We start from the raw sequence: 13937 nt of genomic DNA on the forward strand, positions 1-13937 counted from the left end.
TGCAGCTCGAGCTTGTCTCCGGTTGGTCACAGGATATGTCTCAGCCAGAGGGGCCACCGAGAATGCAGACAACATGGGCCCCCAAAGCATTTCCCAGCAAGACGTCTGCAGGCAAATCCTCCATCAAGCCGACCTCAACAAGGTCATCCCCGACTCCCAAGTTCAGGTGAATCCTGGCAGTGGGTAGTCGATGTATGGCTCCCCCTGCTACACGGACTGCCACTGTCCGGTCCGTCTTCTCTTGGTCCCTGACGAGATGAGGCTTCACAAGGGTCAAAGTTGCTCCGGAATCTCTTAGTCCCTGCATACGTTTCCCATTAACTCACACGACCTGTCGATGCTGTTGTCGATTATCTTCCCGGGCTGCCTCCACGGGGTCTACTTCATGCAGCACTTCCTCCACCTCTTCCACCCCTTGGTTAGTCGTAGCCCCCAATGGCGGGTCAGCTTCGCCTTGGTAGCAGTGTGCAGCAGCCCAGCTGAAGGTAGCTGTTCCCGCCTTTGGCCACTGGGTATGCTGAGTCCGGTTGGGACATTGTCTTTGCAGGTGGCCCAGCTGACGACAGGTGTGGCATCGCGCCCCAGGGGGACTGTGGTAGGCCGGGTTTCTAGCTGGTCCCCCTACAATCTTCGGTGGTTTGGGGCCCTCCAGGTCCATGGGCGGGCCCCTAGCGACCATCTTTGATCCGGACAACTTCAGCCTCCTGGCATCATGATGTTCATCGGCCAAACGAGCGGCTTCCTCAAGAGTCGTTGGCCGCCTGTCCCGAAGCCATTCCTGTGTCACGGGGGTTAGTCCATTAAAGAATCGTTCTAACAAGAAGAGCTGGAGGACGTCCTCCTTAGTGGTTGCTTGGCTCCCTTGTACCCACTGTAGCAGTGACCGCCGTAATTTACAGGCCCATTCAGCGTGGGTATCGGTTACGCGTTTTATAAGTCCGTGGAACTTTTGGCGGTATGCCTCTGGTGTTAGCGCATACCGGGCCAAGATCACTTCTTTGATCCGCTCATAGTCCATACAGTCCTCATCAGGTACCGTGCGATAGGCGTCCGCTGCCCGGCCTGTCAGCTTGCTGGCCAGAATCTGAACCCGTTCCTCCGGCTTCACACTGCCGCTCAAAGTCCCTCAGAAAGCCATCAATGTCTTCCTCTGCCTCCCCCAACTGTCGGAAGGCATTATACTGGATCTTTTTGTAGTTTACTGTTGAAGGTACCTGGTCGAAGGCCAGAGCTCCCCTGCTCGCTGACTCTCCTCTCTCCGCTCTGCCATCTCCATCTTGGCCAGCTCCACTTTGGTCCGCTCTGCCATCTCCATCTTGGCTAGCTCTATCCTGGTCCGCTTGGCCATCTTTTCCTTCAGATCAGTACGCACATCAGCCATCACCTCTCGTATGATCTTTACGGCAGTGTTTGGGCCATAGAACGCCAATCTGTTCTTTACCTCCCTCTGGAATTCGGTCACCTCCACGTTCACATTGGGGGGCGCTGCACTGTCGTGTTCCATGATGGCTGCTATCAAATCCGCTTTTCTTTTGTTGCTGGCGATCAACCCTTGGGCTTCCACCAGATCTTTTACTGTAGTCATCTTTAGCTTGTAGTAGTTGTTTTCCATTCATTCCTTTCCACCTGTAGAAGGGGTATCATATCTCGCCGCTACCACCAGTGTAATGGGGTCTACCAAGCTGGGGTACCTCTTTCAGTACCACCCCGTGTTTTCGGAGGTCCGCCCTGCGTTGGCTGGAGTCTGAATGAATGACGCTGGCTGGAATTCCTTGGTTACATTGGTGCATATAAAAGATCACTGCTTCTCCATGTATTTCCAGTCTGACAACACTTTACTCACAGGACACAGAATATATCACACAGATACCGAGGGCTGGCCAATAGAAAAGCAGCAGGCCAGACATACATTACAAAAGCCGCAGGTGGCCGGAGCCTGCCGATGTTTACTGTTGGAATTACAAATGTGGGGGGAGGGAGGACAAAAGGATAATATCGTGTCCCCTCTGCCCAGGGGCACAGCCTGTGAACTGATGCATTAGGGACATGCATCTCACATGGAACCTATTATACATACATATAACTGCACAACATATTCTGGGTGCTGAGTGGTTCTGTAACACGTAACAGGGATGATTTAGCGAATCCTGCTTTGAGCATGGGGTTGGACCAGATGGCCCAGGAGGTCCCTTCCAACTATACGATTCTATGATTCTATATATGCAGAGATGTCAGAAAAGAGTGGCAAATCTGACTAAATGGTAGGCTGATGTGGGAGACTTTTGTTGGGTGGGGGTGGGGGGTGGGACTATGGGGAACTTTATGGGTTTCTAGACTGTTTATGTAATATGCTGTTCAGGAATTATTCTGTGATTGATTACATGTCTTCTGGATTTTGAAAATGTTCAATAAAAATTTACCTGATCAAAAAAAAAAAAAAGAGTTGTGTTGGGGTTAGGGTTGGAGTTTAAATTGAGCGGTTTCCACTGTTTAGGTACATCAGGGGGTCTCCAAATGCGACATGGCGCCACCATTGATTTCAGCCAATTTTGCATTCAAAAAGTCAAATTGTGCTCCTTCCCTTCCGAGCCCTGCCGTGCACCCAAACAGTGGTTTGCTCCCAGATATGGGGTATCGGCATACTCAGGACAAATCGCACAACACCTTTGGGGGTCTAATTTCTCCTGTTACCCTTGGGAAAATAAAAATTTGTGGGCAAAAATATCATTTTTGTGGAAAAATTTGATCTTTTATTTTCACGTCTCTACGTTATAAACTTCTGTGAACCACTTGCGGGTTCAAAGTGCTCACCACACATCTAGATAAGTTCCTTGGGGGGGTCTAGTTTACAAAATGGTGTCACTTGTGGGGGGTTTCATCTGTTTAGGCACATCAGGGGCTCTCCAAACGTGACATGGCGTCCGATCTCCATTCAAGACAATTCTGCGGTGAAATAGTCAAACGGCGCTCCTTCCCTTCTGAGCTCTGTTGTGTGCCCAAACAGTGGTTTACCCCCACATATGCGTTAGGCTAGTTTCACATTAGCGTTTTTTTGCGCAGCGCATCAGGCGCATAAAAAACGCAAAGAAAAACGCAAAACAAACGCGCGTTTTTTTAGCGTCATGCGCACGCTAATGCGTCAAAAATGCAGCATTGCTTGCGTTTTACATGCGTTTTTGCATGCGTTTGCGTTTTTTATGCACATGCGTTTTTAGGTGTGACATTTTTTCCATTGTCTAGAGAACATTCTAGACTTGTTTAACTCAAAAACGCATACGCAAAAAAACGCAAGCGTGCGCAAGACCATGCGCACGCATGCGTTCCCATAGACTTCAATGTGTTTTTTTTGCGCATTCCGTGCGCAAGCGTGCGCATGCGTTATTTTTGCCGAGACAGGGCGCACCAAAAAATGCAACATGTTGCGGCTGGCGCGAAAGACAAAAAAACGCATGCGCACAAAAACGCAAGTGTGCGCAAGACCATGCGCACGTCATGTTAAACATAGGTGCGCAGTGCGCATGCGCACGGGTGCGCACGATGCGCTACGCACAAAAGCGCTAATGTGAAACCAGCCTTATCTGCGTATTCAGGAGAAATTGCAAAACAAATTTTGTGGTTCATTTTCTTTCTTAGCACAAGTGGAAATAAAAAAAAAATAGTTCTTAAGTAAAATGTTTGTGAAAAAAAGTTAAATGTTCATTTTATCATTACAGGAAAGATGTATATCTTTGTGCCGTGTTAGCCAGTTTTATTATTATTATACATTTTTTCAATCCACGTTGCTTCAGTTGCTGTGAAGCACCTGAAGGGTTAATAAACTTCTTGAATGTGATTTTGAGCACCTTGAGGGGTGCAGTTTTTAGAATGGTGTCACTTTGGGTATTTTCTGTCATGTACACCTCTCAGTGACTTCAAATTTGATGTGGTCCCTAAAAAAAATGGTTTTGTAAATTTTGATGTAAAATTGAGAAATTGCTGGTAAACTTTTAACTCTTATGACTTTGGCCCCTTTCACACATCAGATTTTTGCCGGCAGTCACAATCCGTTGGCTCAACGGATCCGTCGCAGATTGTGAAAAACTGATGCGACTGATACTTTTTTTGACAGATCTGTCGAAAAAAACGGATCTGTCGCATCATTTTTTTCATCCGTTTCTTCCATTTTTCGACGGATCCGTTTTTTAAACCATGAATTTTTTCTATTTTAACCAAAGTTTTGTACCTTGTTTGTTGTACCTTGTTACCCCAAGTATTGTACCTTGTAACCAAAAGTATTGTACCTTACCCAAAGTGTTGTACCTTATCATTAAATAAATGAAAAACAATAAAGGGGTTTTTTTTAAATGTTAATTTTATTAAGAAATTATAAATCAAGATAGTTTGGGGTGGAGATGGTAATCGGAGCATGCTCAGTTAAAAAAAAAAAAAGCGGAATCTGTCGCCGGATTCCGTCATTTGACGGATTACGACAGATCTTGCGCCCATAGGCTTCCATTCTAGCAAACGACGGATGTCGTTGGATCCGTCGCTGTCCGATTTTTCGACGTAGACAAAAAAAGTTACTTTGTCCATCCTCTCCGGCCACCGGACAAACAATTTTCGACGGATCCGGCGAACGATGGATGAAACGAGAGGTCATCCGTCACTATTCGTCGCTTATACAAGTCGATGAGAAAAAAAACGGATCCATCTGCATCAGTCGCCGGATCCGTTTTTTTCAAAAGTCGGCGGATTGCGACTGATGGTAACAAAAAACTGATGTGTGAAAGGGGCTTTTTACTGACAAAAAAATTTTGTTTCCAAAATTGTGCTGATGTAAAGTAGACGTGGGAAATGTTATTTATTAAGTATTTTGTGTGACATATCTCTTTGATTGAAGGGCATAAAAATTAACAATTTGAAAGTTGCAAAATGCTAAAAATTTTCGCCATATTTCTGTTTCTTTAAATAATTAAACACAAGTCATATCGAAGTTATAGTTACGTTATTTTGAGAACCGACTCCCACCCCACTAGCATTTCATACAATTTAGTGAGTATACTACACATTCATTGTCTGTTAGTAATCTGCCCCATCGCTGACCTCTATAATAATATATATACAGTGCCTTGCGAAAGTATTCAGCCCCCTGGAACTTTTCAACCTTTTCCCACATATCATGCTATAAACATAAAGATACCAAATGTAAATTTTTGGTGAAGAATCAACAAGTGGGACACAATTGTGAAGTTGAACGAAATTTATTGGTTATTTTAATTTTTGTGGAAATTCAAAAACTGAAAAGTGGGGCGTGCAATATTATTCGGCCCCTTTAACTTTTTTTTTAATCAGATATTTTTTATTGAAATTTTTAAAACATAACATCACTTATTTCAAAGTACCCCACATTCCTTACTACATTCCCTACCACCCCCCCATCCCGTTCCCTGGTCCAATGCTAAGTTATACCAAAATAGATACAAAGCAATAGATAAGGCACACATCCTAAAACGCATAGTACAATAATGTACACATAAATCATATTCAGAGTATCATGAACATGTTGTTACGATAACAAATTTACAGACGACAAACCTGGAATGTTCAGCCATCCTGCCCAGATTTTTTCAAACATCACCAGCCTTCCTCGTTTAAGAAATGACCTTCTCTCTGCACAATGTAAGGTTAAGCTTATTTACATATTCTTTCCGCGTGGGGACTTTATCCGAGATCCAGTGATACGCTATTAGTTTCCTAGCAATAAAGAGCATTCTAGCAACTGATGTTTGTAGATGATCGTCACCCCTCACCTCCTCCACACATCCCAGTACACAGACAATGGGATCTCTGGGAATGTCCTGCTCAGTGGTTACATATATTAAGAACCATAATACAAAATGCCTGTATGCACAGACACGTCCAGAGCATATGTAGAATATCCGCATTGTCAAGCGCACATTTGGGACATTTTGAATCCGATCTCAAACCCAAATCAAACAACCACTTTGGAGTTCTATAAACCCTGTAGAGGATGTATAGTTGGGACAGACCCAATGCAACTTAGGGATCATTTGCATTATTGATTTCCATTGGTCTGCCGAAATCCCACCTACTTGTTGTTCCCATTTCATTAGCGCCGTTATCGGGTGACCTAATAGCACCTTTGAAAGTTCCCCATACACAAAAGAAATTAATCCTCTCATGGAAGTCAGCAGACCGAGCCTATTAATTACAGCATCATGATGTATAATAATAGGGTGCATGTGAGTCTGCATTGTATAAGCATGCCTCACCTGTAAATACTGGTAGAATGTAGAGTGTTGAAGTGGGAAATCTCGTCGCAGGTCATCGAATGATTTGAAGACCCCCCCCCCCCCCCATCAGCTGTGCAAGCCACCAGATACCCACACGTCGCCACTGCGCGAACCCTTTCAATGTCCTCAATTGCGGCAAATGCGGATTATCCCATATGGGAGCATACCTCGTGAACCCAGCAATTCCTCTTAAACTTTTGATTTTAACCCACACTTTAACCATAAGCATTACCGTTGGAAGTTTAGCTATCCAAGGTCTGAATTTATTTGCCTCCAACTTAGACAATAGAGGTACCCGACCCCCAAGAAACTGGAGAATCCCTCGACCTCCCCCCATCTCCACAGATGCGTCTTCCGATCCCCCTGCTAGATGCTGACACTGAGAAGATAAAAAATATAACCAAGGTTTAGGCAATGCCAGCCCTCCCTCCTCCTTACCCCTTTGTAAGTGTTCTAATTTGATCCTCGCACCCTTTTTTAGCCAAATAAGTTCCCTGAATCGTGCGTTAATTTTAAAGAAACTATTTTGAGGAAGCCAAATCCGGGAGTTATGAAGAACATACAAAAGTTTTGGCATAATCACCATTTTCAACAGATTCACTCTCCCCACCATTGACAGATTTAACTTAGCCCATGCCTTAATCTTTTGTTTAATCTTAGCTACTAGCGGTGAGCGATTTAAATGCTCATAGTCTGGTATGTTATTAGATACATTAATACCCAGGTATTTAAGGCACAACACTACCAGCACCTGTGGCACTCTGATCACAGTTGGGTCTAATGGGAGAATAGCAGACTTTTCCCAGTTTATAACTAGTCCCGAGACCGCTCCAAATGAGGAAAGAAGTGATATTGCACTATTCAGTGATCTGTATGGGTCGGCTAAGAACAAAAGAATATCATCTGCTTAAAGAGCCACTTTCTCCTCCAATGCTCCATACCTAAATCCTTCAATTTCCGGATTTAGTCTTATCCTCAAATCCAAGGGCTCCACCGCCAGGGCAAAGAGCAGCGGAGATAGATGACAGCCCTGCCTCGTACCCCTGTGAAGAGGGAAGGGCCCAGACAGCAATCCGTTCGCCCGCACTCTTGCCAATGGTGCAGAGTACAGAAGCTTAATCCAACCAATGAAGCCTGGACTGAAACCCATTCATTGAAGCGTGGCAAAAAGATATTTCCACTCCACTCTGTCAAATGCCTTAGCAGCATCAAGAGACAGGACCGCCCTCCTCCCCACATTATCCGCCCCCACCTGCATGTTAAGATACAATCTTCTAATATTTAGGGCCGTTGACATACGAGGCATAAATCCCGGGTGTACTAAAGATCCACTACCTTCGAAAGGTGAGTGGCCAGTACCTTTGCTAATAATTTGATGTCTACTGTCAGAAGGGAAATTGGCCTGTACGAGGCCGTGAGGGTAGGATCCTTATCTTTTTTTGGTAAGACAGTAATAATAGCTTCCCGCATGGATGGCGGGAGGACCCTAAGTCCAAGACTATCATTAAGTGTAGTCAGCCGCAGTGGGAGTAATACCGACTTATATTTTTTATAGACTTCCACTGGCAGGCCATCCACCCCCGGTGCCTTGCCATTAGACATAGTGCTCAAGGCCTCCTCAAGCTCATCCAAACCCAGGGGTTCGTCCAGCAAATTTCTGTCTGCGTCTGAGTCGTGAGAGCTTAGCTAATCCCAAAAATCCTCAAGATCTTCCGCAGAAGCCCTAGAATGAGAGGAATACAGGTTAGTAAAGGCCCCCAAAACTCCCAGGATTCCCGGCGCATCAGTAACAAGTGTCCCATTTTCACCACTGAGCCCAGGTATGAACGATGACCCCTTTTGTGCTGACGTTATTACTGAGAGCAGGTGCCCCACACTTTCTGCATTTTCAAAGAATTGGGTCGATTGGAACATATGTTTCTGCGCTGACATTTTGGTCACTCGCAACTGAGCATCCTTAAGTCTCTGTTGTGCACTGGGAGTGACCTGTATTGAAAAAGCCCGCTCTGCAGCTTCCAATTCCTGGAGCAAAAGTTTGGATTTCATTCTAGAACTAGACTTAATCTTTGAAATCTCACATATGAACATACCACGCAAATATGCCTTCAGAGACTCCCAAACCACCGAACTAGAGGCAGAGTTCTCATTAAACCCAAGAAATTCCTGTAATTCAGACGTGAATGAATCAGTCTTGACCATTAGTTGTAGCCAAAACGGATTTAAACGCCAAAGTGGCCTATCTCGTGACATATTATCTTTAATTATAATAGACAGGGGCGAATGGTCCGACGCGGTCCTCGATAGATATTCAACATTCATAATTTTCCCCAGTATGAGACCATCGCCCAGAGCCAAGTCGATACGAGACAAGGAGGAAAAAGCAGAGGAGAAAGATGAGTACTGATATACCCCAGGATTCCTGCATCTCCACAAATCAGTTAAGACTAGTTCGCGCAGGAGCGCCCCGAATGGTGTGCAGTTGTCTTCCAGTTTTATAGGTGCATGATTACCTCTATCCCAATGGGCATCCAAAATGTTGTTAAAATCACCCACCACTAAATATGGGACTCCTGGAAAATCTCTCAAAATAGTTAGGATTTTATATATGATTTTGCTACTATATAGCGGAGGAATATATATAGATATGGAGTACCATCGTGACCGCAGACCACATACAATACAAAAGAACACATCGCCCCTCTTCATCTACCACCACCCGATTTACATGAAAATTGAGCACCCCGTCTAATTAGTATGCTGACACCTCTAGAGTACTGGGAGTATGTAGAATGATAACCCGCCAATATCCACCTTTTATCCAGAATATTAAGTGTTTCACGTGTAAGGTGCGTCTCTTGCAAGCAAATTACAGTTGGTTTGCGGTCCATAATAAAAGAAAAAATCGCCTGTCTTTTTACTGGGGATTTCATCCCTCTAACATTCCAGCTAAGAATTTTAGCGTCCCCCATAATTGGTATTTTTAAACTTAAACAATATCCAACTAATCTTAGCTAAATACCTTTGGACATATGTGCACCTCTCAAAGGACGTAACACCCCCCCCCTAATAACACATCCCAACGTAACTCTCAACTGTATTAGGCCCATCACAAAGAAGGACAATGTTATCCCCCTTAAAATGTATAAAGCCAAATACCGGGCGCTTTAGTTCCTATCTCGCCCCCCACATATTTCAGGATAATACCCCACAGCACAAAGCAACCATCTTGACATAGGAACAGCTCAAAACATCCAGAACGTCTAAAAGATTCATGTTTCTTCACCACAGTCCTCCACCTCCCTTCTTAGATGTTGTTCTTTCAGAGCCAACCATTCAGTTGCCTCTGTAGCTTCCAGAAAAAAATGAGATTTGTTCCCAACTTCGACCCGCAATTTGGCCGGGAAAATCATAGAGTACTTGAGGTCAAGGGTCCTCAGTCGTTTTTTAATATCAACAAATTGAGCTCTCATTTTTAGCACTTTCGGTGAAAAATCCGGATAGAATGAAACTCTAGAACCATCAATAGTTAGATCAGGGTGGTCTCTTGAGAACCGAATAATAATAATAATCATCTTTATTTTTTTATAGTGCTAACATATTCCGCAGCGCTTTACAGTTTGCACACAATCTAAATTCCCTATCAGTATGTCTTTGGAGTGTGGGAGGAAACCGGAGTGCCCGGAGGAAACCCACGCAAACACGGGGAGAACATACAAACTCCTTGCAGATGTTGTCCTTGGTGGGATTCGAACCAACTGAGCTAACCACTGAGCCACCGTGCTGTCCCGAAGAATACTGTCACTGTCTCTGTAGTGAAGTATTTTAGCCAGGATGGGTCTTGGTGGATGGCCAGGGGGAGGGGGACGAGCCGGGACCCTATGAGCGCGCTCCACCGCATACAAGTGAGTCAGATTGTCTGGCCCAACTTTTTCCTTTATCCAGGCTTCGATAAAAGTTAGTAGGGTTTTTGCCCTCGCAGCGCTCCGGGAAACCGACAATATGGACATTATTGCGCCTGGACCTGTTGTCATGGTATGCCTAGGTTACTTTAGGCTAAAACCCCGGGACCCCTGCGGTGTCCCTCAGACTAGGGAAAACCCTGTCTGTCCCTCAACCCAGGGTTTACACTGAAGGTGTGCCTGCCTGGGCCTCCACCCTGTCCCTGTCTCCTGTCCAGCCCTAAGCTGAACCCACCACCCTCCACCCAGTGAGGGGACCAGACACCAGACCCCACAAATACGTATGGACAGGGGTAAAAGAAACACCACACCGTTAATACACAAGGGAATACAATAATGTGCAAGGGCAACCAAATATATATATATATATATATATATATATATATATATATATATATAACAGATAGGAGAAAGAACAACTGAGAGATATACTGCACCAGATATCAGACGCTCCAAAACCACCACTGCTGACCGGTATTGCTAGCACTAGGCAAAAGCTATAGTCGGCGACGCCCATAGTCAGGACGGACTATTTAAAGACCAAGGGCGTGGCCCAGCCCTCAGCCAGCATGACAACCTGGTTAACCCTATCCCGACTGGAACAGAATACCCAACAAAGTCCCTGAGCATACTGTAGTGGAATAGGGTATTACCGCTGTCTGCCGGACACCCTGGTGTGAACAGTGTCCGACATGACAATACTGTAGTGGAATAGGGTATTACCGCTGTCTGCCGGACACCCTGGTGTGAACAGTGTCCGACATGACACCTGTTTTCCAGGTCATCCGTTTTATTCCATACAGCAGCAAGATCTTTTTTGAGCTCCTTATTATGCTGCGCAGAGTTAGACTGTATTTTCCACCACACCAACTCTTTTTTCTAATTGCCCAGTTCTGTCCTTAACTGTGTGGAGGTCATATTTTACATTCTGCATTGACTCCTGTAGAAAGCCCAGCTGAGTGAGCACATTAGTAATGGCTGATCCACATTGCATAACAGCCACCAGCACGTCTTTTATAGTGGGTTCAGCAAGAACCTGCAGCTTCAGCGCTGTGAGCTGGTTCTTATTTTGCTCCACCAGTTCTCCCCAGCTAGCCAGAGCCTCCTGGTTCCTCTGCCCTCCAGCACTGTCTCCTACTCCCCCTCTTCACTCATCCCCTGCTCTGTACCTTCTCCTCCGGTGCCTGGATCTTCTCCAGCTGTTTGAGGAGATTCCTTCTCCATTTCCTCCACTCGGGCAAATCGCTCCAGATGAGCCGCTACTTATCTATTTCTGGCTGCACTATCAGCTTCTGCATCTGCCAAAGCACACGCTGAAGCAGCAGCGCCATCTTGGGAACCAGAGGCCATCTCTCCTGCAATCCTCTTTTGACCTTTTTTCAGCATGTTGCACGCCAGGAATGCTTCCATGATGGCCCTACGACCTCCACCAGTCCCCAAGGCCTCTCCACAGGTAATTACTGGCTGTGCTGTGGGGATTTAGTCGCAGTAATTAACTAGGACATGCGGGAGCTCTGCAGGCACACGTCCTCCTCACATGCTGCTAGGCCACGCCCCCCGGCCCCTTTAACTTAATACTTTGTTGCTCCACCTTTTGCTGCGATTACAGCTGAAAGTCGCTTGGGGTATGTCTCTATCAGTTTTGTACATCGAGAGACTGAAATTCTTGCCCATTCTTCCTTGGCAAACAGCTCGAGCTCAGTGAGGTTGGATGGAGATCGTTTGTGAACAGCAGTTTTCAGCTCTTTCCACAGATTCTCAATTGGATTCAGGTCTGGACTTTGACTTGGCCATTCTAACACCTGGATACGTTTATTTGTGAACCATTCCATTGTAGATTTTGCTTTATGTTTGGGATCATTGTCTGGTTGGAAGACAAATCTCTGTTCCAGTCTCAGGTCTTTTGCAGACTCCAACAGGTTTTCTTCAAGAATGGTCCTGTATTTGGCTCCATCCATCTAACCATCAATTTTAACCATCTTCCCTGTCCCTGCTGGAGAAAAGGAGGCCCAAACCATGATGCTGCCACCACCATGTTTGACAATGGGGATGGTGTGTTCAGGGTGATGAGCTGTGTTGTCTTTACGCCAAACATATCGTTTGGCATTGTTGCCAAAAAGTTCGATTTTGGTTTCATCTGACCAGAGCACCTTCTTCCACATGTTTGGTGCGTCTTGTTGTAAACTTTAAACAACACTTTTTATGGATATCTTTGAGATATGGCTTTCTTCTTGCCACTCTTCCATAAAGGCCAGATTTGTGCAGTGTACGACTGATTGTTGTCCTATGGACAGACTGTCCCACCTCAGCTGAAGATCTCTGCAGTTCATCCAGAGTGATCATGGGCCTCTTGGCTGCATCTCTGATTAGTCTTCTCCTTGTTTGAGATGAAAGTTTAGAGGGACTGCCGGGACTTGATAGATTTGCAGTGGTATGATACTTCTTCCATTTCAGTATGATCGCTTGCACAGTGCTCCTTGGGATGTTTAAAGTTTTGGAAATCATTTTGTATCCAAATCCAGCTTTAAACTTCTCCACAACAGTATCACAGACCTGCCTGTTGTGTTCCTTGGTCTTCATGATGCTCTCTGTGCTTCAAACAGATCCCTGACACTATCAGAGCAGGTGCATTTATATGGAGACTTGATTACACACAGGTGGATTATATTTATCATCATTAGTTATTTAGGACAACATTGGATCATTCAGAGATCCACAATGAACTTCTGGAGTAAGTTTGCTGCACTGAAAGTAAAGGGGCCGAATAATACTGCACGTCCCGCTTTTTTAGTTTTTGAATTTCCACAAAAATTTAAAGTAACCAATAAATTTTGTTCAACTTCACAGTTGTATCCCACTTGTTGATTCTTCACCAAAAATTTACATTTGGTATCTTTATGTTTGAAGCATGATATGTGGGAAAAGGTAGAAAAGTTCCAGGGGGCCGAATACTTTCGCAAGGCACTGTATATCCACACACACACGTATATTACATAGTCTGCTTTATTATGTATATTGCCATCCCTTATTACATAGTGCCCCCTTTTATTATGTACAACACCGTCCCTTACATATTGGATTATATAGACCTTCCTGTCTTGTTAGATGAGCATATAAGCAGGCTACAGAGACAGAAAAAACATAACTAGTCAAATGACACTGTCTCAAAATAAGGATGCGAAGTACTGGTTATAGTGGAAAAGGAGCAAGACTAGAGCATACAAAGGAGAAATGCACAGGAAATCATAAATGTAAAACATGAAGTTTATTAAAAATAATTAAAATAATGCATAAACAAAGGATTGCATGATAAAAACAGTGTACGGTCAGAAAACAAGGGGACACCACAGCCAACAGGAAAAAACAAGTAGTGGTAGTTACAATTAAAGATGCACATATGATTAGAACAAGTATACCAGAGTGCCTATGTGTAAGAGACTATACCCAATTATGGATAAACCACTATACCAAGGGGGAAACTAACACAAATAAAGCAGAGTAAAAAAAAACAGTTGTAGAGAGATGTGCAGAGCTGTGTTACCTGAGAGCTGTGGTGCCGCCACCCCAACACGTGTTTCGGCTACTGGGTATAGCCAAGCATTTCTTCTCCCCCAGAAGAAGGCACGGAAGCCGAAACTTGCGGAGGCGCTATTCTCCGCAAGATAAATAACATCAATAGAAATGC

The 13937-nt window shown here is 44.7% G+C and overlaps 1 protein-coding gene across 3 annotated transcripts in view; it reads left to right on the forward strand.

Moving 5' to 3' along the window:
- PGAP1 (post-GPI attachment to proteins inositol deacylase 1) overlaps positions 1 to 13937 on the forward strand; it is a 794782-nt gene that overhangs the window by 196876 nt on the left and 583969 nt on the right. The window lies entirely within an intron of this gene.

The sequence above is a fragment of the Dendrobates tinctorius genome, unplaced genomic scaffold (genome assembly GCF_039654945.1).
Source record: "Dendrobates tinctorius isolate UK_male_01 unplaced genomic scaffold, ASM3965494v1 ptg000254l, whole genome shotgun sequence".
Lineage (NCBI taxonomy): Eukaryota > Metazoa > Chordata > Amphibia > Anura > Dendrobatidae > Dendrobates > Dendrobates tinctorius.